The following is a 12,288-nucleotide window of genomic DNA, read 5'->3' on the forward strand; positions in this document are numbered from 1 at the left end:
ATTCTCTAGGAGGTCTGCGTCTTTATTCCTGCTTTACCCCTAGGTTCTTCATGACATTTTTTTTCTTAAATTCCATATATATCTGTTAGCATACGGTATTTGTCTTTTTCTTTCTGACTTACTTCACTCTGTATGACACACTCTAGGTCTATCCACCTCATTACAAATAGCTCAATTTCGTTTCTTTTTATGGCTGAGTAATATTCCATTGTATATATGTGCCACATCTTCTTTATCCATTCATCCGATGATGGGCACTTAGGTTGTTTCCATCTCCGGGCTATTGTAAATAGAGCTGCAATGAACATTTTGGTACATGACTCTTTTTGAATTTTGGTTTTCTCAGGGTATATGCCCAGTAGTGGGATTGCTGGGTCATATGGTAGTTCTATTTGTAGTTTTTTAAGGAACCTCCATACTGTTCTCCATAGTGGCTGAACCAATTCACATTCCCACCAGCAGTGCAAGAGTGTTCCCTTTTCTCCACACCCTCTCCAGCATTTATTGTTTCTAGATTTTTTGATGATGGCCATTCTGACTGGTGTGAGATGATATCTCATTGTAGTTTTGATTTGCATTTCTCTAATGATTAATGATGTTGAGCATTCTTTCATGTGTTTGTTGGCAGTCTGTATATCTTCTTTGGAGAAATGTCTATTTAGGTCTTCTGCCCATTTTTGAATTGGGTTGTTTGTTTTCTCGTTATTGAGCTGCATGAGCTGCTTGTAAATTTTGGAGATTAATCCTTTGTCGGTTGCTTCATTTGCAAATATTTTCTCCCATTCTGAGGGTTGTCTTTTGGTCTTGTTTATGGTTTCCTTTGCTGTGCAAAAGCTTTGAAGTTTCATTAGGTCCCATTTGTTTATTTTTGTTTTTATTTCCATTACTCTAGGAGGTGGGTCAAAAAGGATCTTGCTGTGATTTATGTCATAGAGTGTTCTGCCTTTGTTTTCCTCTAAGAGTTTGATAGTTTCTGGCCTTACATTTAGGTCTTTAATCCATTTTGAGCTTATTTTTGTGTATGGTGTTAGGGAGTGATCTAATCTCATACTTTTACATGTACCTGTCCAGTTTTCCCAGCACGACTTATTGAAGAGGCTGTCCTTTCTCCACTGTACATTACTGCCACCTTTATCAAGGATAAGGTGTCCATATGTGCATGGGTTTATCTCTGGGCTTTCTATCCTGTTCCATTGATCTATCTTTCTGTTTTTGTGCCAGTACCATACCGTCTTGATAACTGTAGCTTTGTAGTATAGTCTGAAGTCAGGGAGCCTGATTCCTCCAGTTCCTTCTTTCGTTCTCAAGATTGCTTTGGCTATTCGGAGTCTTTTGTGTTTCCATACAAATTGCAAAATTTTTTGTTCTAGTTCTGTGAAAAATGCCAGTGGTAGTTTGATAGGGATTGCATTGAATCTATAGATTGCTTTGGGTAGTAGAGTCATTTTCACAATGTTGATACTTCCAATCCAAGAACATGGTATATCTCTCCATCTATTTGTATCATCTTTAATTTCTTTCATCAGTGTCTTATAATTTTCTGCATACAGGTCTTTTGTCTCCTTAGGTAGGTTTATTCCTAGATATTTTATTCTTTTTGTTGCAGTGGTAAATGGGAGTGTTTTCTTGATTTCACTTTCAGATTTTTCATCATTAGTATATAGGAATGCCTCATGTTGTGATTTTTATGTTCTATTTTACATCTTCATGCTTATCTGTATCCTTTCATTGTTTATTGTAGTTATAATCACTTTTACAATTTTTAAAATTGTTTTTAAATCTACATCCTGGCTTAAGTGATCTTCAGTCCTTACCATATATTTGCCTTTCCTATTGGAATTTTCTCTTTCCTATACATTCTTACTTCTTTTCTACTTAAGAAAAGACTTTTCAACATTTCTTTAGGGTAGACTTAGCATTTCTGAATTCTGTTTGTTTTTGCTTGTCTGAGAAATTCTTTATTTCTCCTTCTATTCTAGATCATGATCTTGCTGGGTAGAGTATCCTATGTTGAAGGTTTTTCCCTTTCAGGACATTAAATAGATCATGCCACTCCCTTCTGGCCTGCAGTTTCTGCAGAGAAATAAGCTGATAGCCTTATGAGGGTTTCCGAGTAAATGACTCTTTGCTTTTCTCTTTCTGCCTTTAGAATTCTCTTTTTCTTTAACTTTTGCCATGTTATGAAATGTCTTAGTATGGGTCTGTTTGGGTTCATCTTGTTTGGGACCCTCTGTGCTTCCTGTACCTTGATATTTGTTTCCTTCTTTAGGTTTGGGTAGTTTTCAGCCATAATTTCTTCAAATACATTTTCAGTTTTATTTTCTCTCTCTTTTCCCACTGATCCCTTTTCATGATTACCACTTGCAATCATCCCATCCCATTCTTCAACTACTATTTAAAAAAAAAAAAAAAGCAACAAAACCAATAAGTTTCACTGCCAATGTTTTATCTAACACAAATTTTATTTTTTTATTTTATTTTTTTTTAATTTCTATTTATTTATTTATTTATTTATTTATTTTTACGGTACGCGAGCCTCTCACTGTTGTGACCTCTCCAGTTGCGGAGCACAGGCTCCGGACATGCAGGCTCAGTGGCCATGGCTCACGGGCCCAACCTCTCCGCTGCATGTGGGATCTTCCCGGACCGGGGCACGAACCCGTGTCCCCTGCATCGGCAGGCGGACACTCAACCACTGCGCCACCAGGGAAGCCCTTACAAATTTTATTTTTTAATCCCAGTTCTCTCTTACAACCCACTAATATCACTCTCTAACTTGATCATGGGATAGTTAATTATATCTTCTATTCTTTAGTGACCCATATTACCTCAACCTTATTTAAATCAAATCAGATGACGGTGTAAGTAATAACCTTGAAGCAAGATGTTGCCTTTCCCTTGCTTTAGGTTAAGTGGCTGCCCCCCTTGTGTGTGCAAAATAAAAATCTGTCTCAAAACATTGTCCAACAAGAATTTTCAGGGCTTGAAAATTCTCACGTTTTTGAGAGTTCTCTGTGGTATAAGACACAATGCCTTCCTTGCTTTCCCTAAAGAGGCAATTTACTAATCTACTGGTATTCACTAATGCATTAACAGATAACTTCCTTGGAGAAAATAGCTATAGTGAAACACTAAGTAAAGTACTATGAAAGAATAATAAGATTCAAAAAGGAAAAAGAAACATGTTTTTAATGTATTAAGGAAAAAGCTAAGGATGTTGCAATCCAGTGAGAGTCGGACACAGTGTTATTTATCATAAGCAATTTTTTTTTTTAAACAAAGTTTTCCCAAACCAAACAGCAGTTATGTTTCCTCATTTCCTCCATTATTCTCCCAGCAGCTTAATGGGTATCCTCCCCCTTATCCTAAATTCAAATTTTATAAAGTACTTTTCGTGGTTATAGGAGTAAGTCAAGTGACCACGCTCAATTACTGTCAACCAGAAAATACTTATGATACTCTACCAAAGGAAAAACAATTCCCTAGTCAAAAATAGTATCAGAAATGCTAATTGCAGTGTATCTTTTGAATTCTCTAGATGCTTATGTTTTTATATATCTGATTGTGGTCAAGTCTATGTGTACTAGTTATCACAACAAAACTTTACAGCAAAAATATCAAAGGAGAAATTTTCCAGATAACTTACATCAATAAGACCATATTATACTCAGTCTTCTTTACATAAAAATCTTTAGACACTGTATCAGTATCAGCAACAATTGCAGTCATTGAAATACTGAATGTTATCACAACTTTATGACACCTGTTTAAATGTATGCGTCTGCATTTTATAATTTAGCCTGAATTCATAGTTGCTTCAACTAGAACCTATTAATATGATTTAAGTCAATAATGTGATTGGAGGGCAAGGGATAATTAGAAATATTTTTATTATTGAAAAAAGTTTCAAAACCAAAGCATGTCTATTCACAGTTTCCTTGTTTCTTTCAGTACATTTCCAGCAACCGAATGTCTCTCAATTATATATTTTAAATCCAGACACATATCTGACCATCAACTTGAAATTGAATTTTGCATCATGTTAAAACAACTCTAGAGCAAATAAGTCATTTTAAACTAAAACTAAAATGATTACGTATGATTTAAAGAACTGAAACATATTAAAGTATATGTAACTATTCCATTTAATATTTTATTGCACTTATTATTACATTATGGATTATATTAAAATAGCAAAATATTATTAAATTAATCTGTGTTAAAAATGTACATTTTATGTTTTAGGACATTTTTTTCCAGGGTTTGAGCAAAACATCTCTAACTTGTTATATCTTGCCACCAATATTCTGAAGTCTCAAAAACAGTGAAAAAACTGTAAAAAAAATGAATATAGGAGAAACAATTCATGTACTCTGACATGAATTCTTTTCAGCTTTGGAAGGAGAGTTTATTTGGAATTTTTGTCATGACACCAAAAAAGCAGGCAGATCTCTTCAATCCCATGATTTAGGAAAACCTTTTTGGCATGAGTGCTCTTTGGCTATGCTGTTCATTCCTTCAGTACTGGATTCTGAAGCCATTGGTTTAATTGTGTCGATGACTAACTACCATTGTGCAAAGAACTTAATTACATACTGTGGTTCAGTTTCTATTTTGCCAGTCAGTCGTTCAGCCATAAAAGAACGCTGTAAAAAGTAAGTGGTAAAATGCAAAAGAAATTGAAAGCACATGATTGTAGTCAAGAAGCAAATAAGTAGATTTCAAAGAAAAGCCAGAATACTTTAACTGGGAGCTGGGTTGTACTCCTAAACAAAGAAAAAGTTAGCAGCCAAGAAAAATATTTTGTAATTTCACTTACTGTGCAACATTATAAAATTATTTGAACTTACTTTCACACTTTGTTTACTAGTCAATTAGTGAAATTCATCAAGTGAAATGAAATTATTTTTTAAAGTCATAAAAATTTTTAAAGAATAATATTGCCCTTTGGAGGTATATGCTTATTCTCCATCTCCTCTCTTGAGAGATAATTATTTCAATTTTAAATTTATGACAGTGGTTCCTTGGGAACTAACAGGACAGCTTTGCAATAAGCCCCAGTTATTAAGGCAGTTAGGGTTTAAAGATGTGGATGGTTTCTAAAACATCATAATTCTTTAGTGTTGCTTTGAGTCTAGCTTGTAATATCAAGACGCAATGTTGAAAATATTAGATGTCTGTCTGTGACAGTACTGGCTTCAGATTATTAACTCTGAAATATATTTGAGTGATGATACTTAGTTTAAGCAGAATAGTTTCATCTGAGCATGTTATACACTTTCTAGGTAAAGTAGACCTGAGGACAGGAAATGCAATGTACCCTGCAATCGATAATTATTCTATGTGACTCATTATGTTTTGTTTTAGTAAAAAGATGATAGTTCATCACAATTGCATTTCAGGGGCTTTATTTTACTACTTGACATTTATCATTTAAATTTGCATAAATTTATAGTTTGGGGGGATTTAAAAAAATCGTTTAGTTCATTTTTGTACTGTCATTTTGTCTTCAGTTTAAAACATATTGAAATTTAGCAAATACAGATGCTAAATAATAAATTCCCTGGAATTGTCACTTGGTTGAGTGGGGGAAAGAAATGCGAGAACACAGGAAGTATTCATAAAGCGCAGGCCTTAGAGCATGAAGAGTAAAGATACTGACTTTGCAGTCAAATGTCCTAGAGTTTGCATTCTGATTCTGCTCTGTACTGGCTATGTTACCTTGGGTACAGCAATGCCTCTAAACTTTTATTTCCTTGTGTATGAATTTAAGATTACTATGATGTATTGTACAGGGCTGATGTGAGCTTTATGTAAGACAATGTGTATACAATGCTTGACACAGAGTAAGTGCTCACTATGCTTGTACTGAATTGGTTCTAGCAGTGGGCCAGGAATGAGAAGGGGTGAATTCCATCAGCTGTGATGACCCTACTCATGAAGCATCATAGGAAGGAAACCCTTGCTAATGACTACAAAAGCAATACACATATTCTTTATTTTTTATTTTTTTAACATCTTTATTGGGGTATAATTGCTTTACAATGGTGTGTTAGTTTCTGCTTTATAACAAAGTGAATCAGTTATACATATACATATGTTCCAATATCTCTTCCCTCTTGCATCTCCCTCCTTCCCACCCTCCCTATCCCACCCCTCCAGGTGGTCACAAAGCACCAAGCTGATCTCCCAGTGCTATGCGGCTGCTTCCCACTAGCTGTCTATTTTATGTTTGGTAGTGTATATATGTCCATGCCACTCTCTCACTTTGTCCCATCTTAACCTTCCCCTTCCCCATAAACTCAAGTCCGTTCTCTAGTAGGTTTGTGTCTTTATTCCTGTCTTACCCCTAGGTTCTTCATGACATTTTTTTTTCTTAAATTCCATATATATGAATACACATATTCTTGATTCAGAAGAATAAGGAACTTCTGGACCCTGAGCTCACATTTCCTGTTGTTTATGAATCCATGCATTTACCCGTTTATATAAGATTTTTGTGAGAGCGTAGCCTTGATATAAAATCTCAAGGATCAATTTTATTATATATTTTCTCTATGAAGTTAAGCAAGCTCTTTAAGTGGGTCGGCCAAATGTTTCCTCTTTCTTTTACTAGATTTTCCCTGAGGTGTAGTGGCAGCTAAAGGCTGGTATTTAAAAACTAGAGAGTTAAAGACTGTTTAGAGGAGGCTAACATGCATAACTTATAGTATTGGAGTAGTGGTGCTGAGAACTGTGAAGTAATCTCTTTTATCCCCGTATGCACATAGGGCTGAAGATCATAAATTAAGAAGAAATCAGAAAAACTGAAAATGGCAAAAAAAAGCATTTTGTTAACCATCTAAACATTGGAAAAATAAGAAATTATAACTATTTTGCTTGGTGATGAGAAAAGAGGTGTGATCTAATATGCAGATTAAGAATTCTAATATTTATTACTTAGTGTTTGGGCAAATGGTACAAAATAATGGTGTATTTATTTATTTTTTGCGGTACGTGGGCCTCTCACTGTTGTGGCCTCTCCCATTGCGGAGCACAGGCTCCAGACGCGCAGGCTCAGCGGTCATGGCTCACGGGCCCAGCCGCTCCGTGGCATGTGGGATCTTCCCGGACCGGGGCACGAACCCGTGTCCCCTGCATCGGCAGGCAGACTCTCAACCACTGCACCACCAGGGAAGCCCAATAATGGTGTATTTTAACTTGAGCAATTTAGATCATTAATGAGGAGTAAACTTTCTACAAGTAAAGGAGATCTACAATTAAGAAAGTTCCCTAAGGATGGTAAAGGATTTATCCTTAACTGTTTTGAAAATCACAGAATATAAAATTTAAGAATTTGGAGATAGGATAAATAATTTAAACTAAACCTTTGATTTTTACCTATGAAATCTTAGATTTTTTTTAGAAGTAACCCTTCTCCATTATGCTTAAATTATAATCTAGTGTAGAAACAAATAGGTGAATTTCATGTTCATTAAATGAGAAAACAGATAATAATTTTATGATAAACTTAAGGGGATTAAAAAGAACACATTGATTTATTTAAAAATTCATCTTAGATATACAGCAAGATAACCTTAGAAAACTGCTCACTTATGGATAGAGAGATATCCTCAAAATGATTTTATGGGAGAATGTGAAACTTGCTCCTGAAATAAAAAAGAATAAAATAGTCCAGGCTTGTTTGCTCTAATACAGTCCTAAATTGTTATGAAAGACACAGATCAGAAGGAAACTCTCCAGGGAAAATTTGCTGAAGTCATCATCTAATCATATAATCAGTATAAGTAGGTCATGAAAGTACTCAAGATACTTGCCCTCTAGAAAGTCTGACCTAGAAGAATCCTTTTTTTTTTTTTTTTTAATCTTAGATGGTGATAACTTAGAGTTGGAAACACATCATCACTGAGTATATAAAATGGAAACTGAGAACGAATGAGCAAGTAAATGTTATGGATCTAATATCACTAGATGAAAGGCCTTCAAGATAAATGACTTTGGCTTCTTTAACCCACTATGAATAATTCCAGTTGAGATCTTAGCTTTGCTATTAAAGATTTTGTAGCATTGATAATAAATGAATATAAACAAGCTTGATAACAACAAAAAGTTTCAGGTACTTTTTTCCTACTTTCCTTCAAAAATCCTCTTTATTTCCCTATCTAATCAATCTTGAATTGCTAAAGAAAATCAGTAAGTCATCAGAGAAGTGCTTTAAGTGTTTATAGCTTAGGAAAAAAATTGGTCTCCCGTTCTCCCCAAGAATGCATTATTAAAAAATCTGTAAGATGTATTTCAAATATACACCCATGCAACTAGACAACCACTGCCACCACAAAGAAAGAAAATGGTCCAAAAGTGACTCGAACAGAGAGCTTTGTGCATCCTGCAGGAAGCTAGGGACTTTCAACATATTTGTGGCTTCATTGCAGAAAGCAGACTCTTATTTGTTGATGAAGCTATTATGTATTTATGAAGCATTGCTCTTTCACCAGGCTATGCACTATTTTTTTTAACTGTTGGTTAAAATATAGCATATTTAATTTCTTCATCAAAAAGCGGAAAACCAAAGAATGAGATCAATCTCCCACCCTGTTTTGTAGCAAATTTGCCACCTCCAAGATCAGAGGACACAATATGTTTCCACTTATAATTTCTGCATGCTTAAAACTTGGCTGTGAAAAGCCAAGTCTCTTCAAACTGATGGAATTTGGCATAGAAACCAGAGAATTGTCTGTATTTAAAAAACAATAATTTTAAATACTTTAGTTGTTTCCGTGGAACAGGAATGCCAAAATGCCAAGTTTCTTATAATCATATTTCCTCTCTTCTAAATTAAATATATAATGTGATTATAATGCTGCATATGAATGGTTTTTAACTATTTTTACACTATGCCTAATATACTAGAGAGGAATATTTTTATCTTTTCTATTAAAAGATTTGATAAGTTATATGAAAGGATGGTTTTCAACTGAATAGAAATGTAGGCTACCAGTACTTTAACTTATAGGTTCTACTTTGTAATGCAGTACATTAATTAAAACATGGACTTACAAATTTTTTGTTATAATGTAAATATATATGTATATGTAGTTCTATGATCAGCACTGATATACGTGTGTCTGTATGTGAATATGTGCGTGTAAATATTTATAATATATTTAGAACTGGATGAATTGTATTATAGACTGGATTTGTGTTTAAAGTATTATGTATTAGATATTAGATTTGCTTACCAGTATTTCTCATACATGGGAGGATTGCATTTTCCCACTTCCCTATAATTAGGTATAGCCTTGGGCTTCACTTTGACAGTAAAATGTGCCTTTAAGAGCTTGTACACAATTCTCCCTTCTCTCTTTCCCTGCTGCCCTAAAAGCCATATGTTTAAGATGGAGCAGTTATAGAATACTAGACCCTCCCCGTTGAGTCACCCCATGGAGGACAGTTGCCTTGGAGTGTTTCCCAGACCCACAGCCGACATTGTGTAACATAGAAGTAGCACTTTGTGGTGTTAAGGATCTGCATTTGTATAATGTTTATTATAGAAGCATAATCTAGACTAGTATAATCTCTAGCAGCAATTTTCAAACATTTGAAATTATTCTCATCATTAGTAAAAATGTTTTAGTATGCACTCCAACATACATTTATTTACTTACAAATGTCATAGCTTATTGTTTTACTTACACATTTTGTGCATTATAAGACATAATCATAAAGTAAAAATAAAAAAGGAAAGATTAAAAGACTAAATTAAGGTCTCTAATACTTTCCCTACATTCCAATCTTGTCTTTGTTCCTTGATTACTGCATCCCACTTGAAGATCACTAATCCAGAATTTAGTGAGACTGACATAGAGATCAAGGGGAAGATTCACTACCAAATATAAAGAGACACTATAATTTGGGGTTCTAATCATTAAATCTCCTCTCAGTATAACAATGTATTTCAAAGTGTGGCTCAGAACCACTAGTGCCTGCCTCTGCACTAAACTGATCACAATCTTTGCAGGGGCCTAGGAATCTCTACTGTACTAGGACCACTACCTGATCCATATATGTTTTAAAGTGTTATAAGCTTTGCCTTAAAGTGATCTGGAATAATGAATTTACGTTTTACTCTCTGTGGCAAATACCTGAAGGTGATAATATAGATACCTTTGAGATTTTTGTGTGTTAAATCTCTACACTTGTCAGTAATGGCTAATTTGAAGCTGAAGTTAAAAGGCAGCGTTCCATGTAACCAGAGTTTCTTCTAGAAACAATCTTAATTAAAGCATCATTGAGAGAGGAAGTCAAAAGGTGTCCCAAATCCAATCTAATAAAATCATTTTATGAAATGACAGGGAAAGATAAAGGTCTAAGAAATTTGAAGTATATTAACACTTGCCACATATGAGATACATGTGGAAAAAACAACAAAAAAGACACTATAAGGCAATGTAAGTTTAAAAAACGGCAATTGCTAACCATTGTTAACTGATCCCATATTTTATTGGTTTGAAGAAATGACATCATAAACATTTTGGTCACCAAATTTTTGGTTCCCACACAGGGTTGAAATGGAATGAATGGTCCACTGTTTTGTAACATGATTCTTCACCAGTCAAATATTTCAAAGACTATGCAAAGAATAGTTTCCAAATTCAATGGAATTAAAATTTTCATATTATAATGTATAAAGTTTATACACTATAAACTATACTATAGCCTAAACAAGTTACCCACATGGGTCAAGTTAATATTTTTCAAACACTAGGATCTCATTTAGTAAGCCACACAAAATAGATTAATACATGGCTTCCAAAACCTATGGTAATATTAATTAACCTGTTGTGTAGTGATGTGAAGTTCAGAGGGTACTGTACAGGGACTGGAATAAAATGTTGGTAATAACAAGAAGAATAATTGCTACTTCCAGAAGCATTATCTGAAGTGGTTAAACAAGATAAGTTATAGGAACTTACATATGAGTGTAATGACTTATTCCTAATAATGCGTTGAGGCTGGTACACAGGCCAACAGCTCACTGAGTTCAAGTGTAGGGACATTCCATTGTATAGTGTTCAGTGAAGAGGTTTATTGTTGAATATGATGACAAAATATAGAGAGAATCTTAAATTCATGAATGGTAACTTAACCAGGTTCTCTTCATTTAAACTATTTGCAGCTCTTAAAGCTTTGCCAAGCAGCTTCTCAGTCAAGTGGGGATCAACTCTAAACAAACTTGCTGTGTGTAGGTTGTAATTAGGGAAAATGTGACCCGAAGTAAAGCTCTAAATAAATGATCTTTCCCCAGCAAAGAGTTGAGTTAAATGCTGATTCTTGAAAATTCTAAAAACAGAATCATCCTTTCATTTATTCAACAGTCTTTACAAAATTTCTTCCTCTCGTCTTCAAACTTGCATCATGTCTGGAAAATTCTAGGCACTTAGTAAATATTTGTTCAATTGAGTTATGTAGAAATTATAGGAGTTTCCATCTCTCATCTGGTACAGCATAAGACTGGCCTAGGAGGTCAGGAGGTAACCATGTTAATCAGAGGGAAGAGAGAATATCAACAAGAATGGCCCATTGGTAGTGTAGAGCAATAAGTGGTTACCTGTGAACGACTTCCTGACCCATGGCACAAAACTGTTGAAGCGGATGGACAAACTTCCTTGGATTCCAGTAGCAAAGACTATACAGGATGCCTGTCACCAACCTTGCCACGCTCAGGAACTTCAGAGCAGAAGGGGCACTCCAGTGGAGGTCCGAACACAGATGAGCAAGAGCCAAAAGAAGGGCAAGAGCTCTTGCACAGGTCTATGCATGGCTCAAAGTCCAGGGGTCAGGGCTGTAGATACCCTGGAAGTCTGAACTTGTTCTGTGTGCAATGTGAGTGAGAGTTGCCTTAAATCAGAGTGCCACCACTGTTTCAGCAACCCATCTCACATGATCCCATGGAGGAACTACTGGGGCCATGGAATAACTCTATAGGTGCAAGCCCTGGAGCTCCTTGGACACGTGTTGAACCCGTCACTGTCGTGAGAGCTTGAAGAGCATCGTGAAGGGGAGAGACTGGGACTAAAGACTGTGTGGACCCCAGTGTGCCATTCTGCCAGCTCAGCTGATCCCAGGCACTGCAGGGGAGCTTGGAAAGTTTTGAGAAAGGCACTCCAAAACTCAAAGAACCCCTTAGGTGAGGGCCTGGAGCAGGGACCCCACAAACCTTGATGTAAGGGTGATATTGATCAGAATCAAAATCGCCTGAGGTACTCGTTAAATATGCATATTTCTTAG

This window comes from Tursiops truncatus, chromosome 4 (assembly GCF_011762595.2).
Source record: "Tursiops truncatus isolate mTurTru1 chromosome 4, mTurTru1.mat.Y, whole genome shotgun sequence".
NCBI lineage: Eukaryota > Metazoa > Chordata > Mammalia > Artiodactyla > Delphinidae > Tursiops > Tursiops truncatus.